This window comes from Phytophthora infestans, genomic scaffold (assembly GCF_000142945.1).
Source record: "Phytophthora infestans T30-4 supercont1.3020 genomic scaffold, whole genome shotgun sequence".
Lineage (NCBI taxonomy): Eukaryota > Oomycota > Peronosporomycetes > Peronosporales > Peronosporaceae > Phytophthora > Phytophthora infestans.
Window position 1 is genome coordinate 1 of NW_003305650.1, and position 2,687 is coordinate 2,687.

The following is a 2,687-nucleotide window of genomic DNA, read 5'->3' on the forward strand; positions in this document are numbered from 1 at the left end:
CCACGAGCTTCCTCATAGCCGTCGAACAATTGCCTATCAATAGTTAGTACATCTGATATCTACGAATTAGTGATATACCGAGTGCTGTAACAATTGCCGCGAGCATAGGCGGCGTCCAGGTTCATCCACACGATCGGGCCTTAATCTGGAACTTCCCTGGCATCGTTTCTACACGACGACGAGTGTGGTTGTTCCGAGACCAGTTAGCTCTATCCTTACTACCAGCGACAACTGACGTCGCGCTCACGCGCTTTCCGGCTTGGCAGCCGACGCTGCGCCCACGAGCTGTCCGCCTTGCAGTCGACGCCGCAGCCACGAGCTTCCCCATAGCCTTCGGAAATCGCTATCAATGGTAGTAAATCTGATATCTGCGAATTAGTGATATACGAGTGCTGTAACATTGCTGCACGCATAGCCGGCGTCCAGGTCATCCACACGATCGGCCTTAATCTGGAACTTCCCCTGGCATCGTTTCTACACGAGGTCAGTGGGGTAGTCCGAGACCGTTAGCTCTATCCTTACTACCAGCGACAACTGACGTCGCGCTCACGCGCTTTCCGGCTTGGCAGCCGACGCTGCGCCCACGAGCTGTCCGCCTTGCAGTCGACGCCGCACTCACGAGCTTCCCCATAGCCTTCGGAAATCGCTATCAATGGTAGTAAATCTGATATCTGCGAAATTAGTGATATACGAGTGCTGTAACATTGCTGCACGCATAGCCGGCGTCCAAGATCATCCACACGATCGGCCTTAATCTGGAGCTTCCCCTGGCATCGTTTCTACACGAGGACAGCGGAGAAGTCTGAGACCGTTAGCTCTATCCTTACTACCAGCGACAACTGACGTCGCGCTCACGCGCTTTCCGCTTGGAAGCCGAGGCTGCGGCCCACAACCTGTCGCCTTGCAGTCGACGGCCGCACTCACGAGCTTCCCCATAGCCTTCGGAAATCGCTATCAATGGTAGTAAATCTGATATCTGCGAATTAGTGATAAACGAGTGCTGTAACATCGTATAAAGCTTGCCGAAAACCGAGATTTTAGTCTTAACTTTAAGCTTAGCGTCCCACCAGACGTGATTAGGAAGCTCAAGCAGCAGTAAAAGAAGGCTCTGTGTTCCACAGACAGTTTGCACTCCACAATTAGCGTTGGAGCAGCGATTCATGAATGGATGGAGGGACCTCGATACCTCAATGTGATGGGGTCACACAGCACCTTACACAGAGGAAGGGTATTTAATACCCGAGTGATCGTTAGTCAAAAATTTCACCTCTGACGCTGAAATATGAATACCCCCAACTGTCCCTATTAATCATTACCCTGGTGTGCAAACCAACAAAATAGACCACCAAGGCCGTATCTTATTATTCCATGCTAATGTATTCAAATGAGCAAACGCCTGCTTTAAACACTCTAATTTTTTCACAGTAAACGATGCAAGCCCACCAACCCACCAACTTAATGGCAGAAAGGCAGCCTCACAAAAAATGCCTCGAATATCCATAAGTACACACTCCCAGAGGAGCGGACCGGACATCCAAAACAGAAATCCAACTACGAGATTTTTAACTGCAACAACTTTAATATACGCTATTGGAGCTGGAATTACCGCGGCTGCTGGCACCAGACTTGCCCTCCAATTGATCCTCGTTAAGGGATTTAAATTGTTCTCATTCCAATTGCCCGACTCGAAGAGCCAGAGCATTGTTATTTATTGTCACTACCTCTCTGTGTCAGGATTGGGTAATTTACGCGCCTGCTGCCTTCCTTGGATGTGGTAGCCGTTTCTAAGGCTCCCTCTCCGGAATCAAACCCTAATTCCCCGTTACCCGTTAATGCCATGGTAGGCCCATATCCTACCATCCAAAGCTGATAGGGCAGAAACTCAATCGATTTATCGCGCAAAAGCGCGATCCGCACAGTTATTATGACTCAACACAATACCAGCCCGAAGACTGCATTGGTTTCAATCTAATAAATGCTACCCGCCCGACAAGCAGTTGGGTATTGATGCATGTATTAGCTCTAGAATTACTACGGGTATCCAAGTAGTAAGGTACTATCGAGTAGACTATAACTGATATAATGAGCCATTCGCAGTTTCACAGTACAAAATTGTTTATACTTAGACATGCATGGCTTAATCTTTGAGACAAGCGTATGACTACTGGCAGGATCAACCAGGTTTATATCCTCCATACTAAAGAAGACGACAAGTCGCCCCCAGCACAAAACAACAACACAGAGGCCAGCCGCAAACAGCCCGCAAACCCGCGAAAACAGTCGCTAGGCCACTCGCAGCTTTTTCTCCAAAGCCGCACATTAATAGCCGAGAAATCTTTTGGCACAGAAAAGACCAAAAATATGATCTTCCTCTCTTCAACAGTTCCCCCTAAAAATAGGTAGATCAAGAAGCGAATAATAGAGCACGACGCAGCATACTTTGGGTTGTAGTCCCCTCCGCACGCCGCATAACTAGCACCAGATCAAAAACGGTTCTACCCGAAATTGAAACTTTCCACCGGAAAAATCCAGCGCAAAACGCACCACAGAAGGTATCGCATAATGACACACAATCCGAAAACTGCACGAAACACTATACAACCAACCGCAGCACACCTTCGCACCGGCACCGACAGAGCGTTGATGTAGCACCTCGCAACGTCAGCAAACGCTTCCTCGCATCCAAG

The 2,687-nt window shown here is 48.7% G+C and overlaps 1 non-coding gene across 1 annotated transcript; it reads right to left on the minus strand.

The window, feature by feature from the left end:
* Window positions 1–1,259: 1,259 nt before the first annotated feature.
* Window positions 1,260–2,183, minus strand: PITG_33559 (the record flags this gene model as incomplete). The annotated part of the gene is made up of 1 exon (XR_009934951.1): window positions 1,260–2,183. It is a non-coding gene; the product is annotated as an 18S ribosomal RNA (ribosomal RNA).
* Window positions 2,184–2,687: the final 504 nt, after the last annotated feature.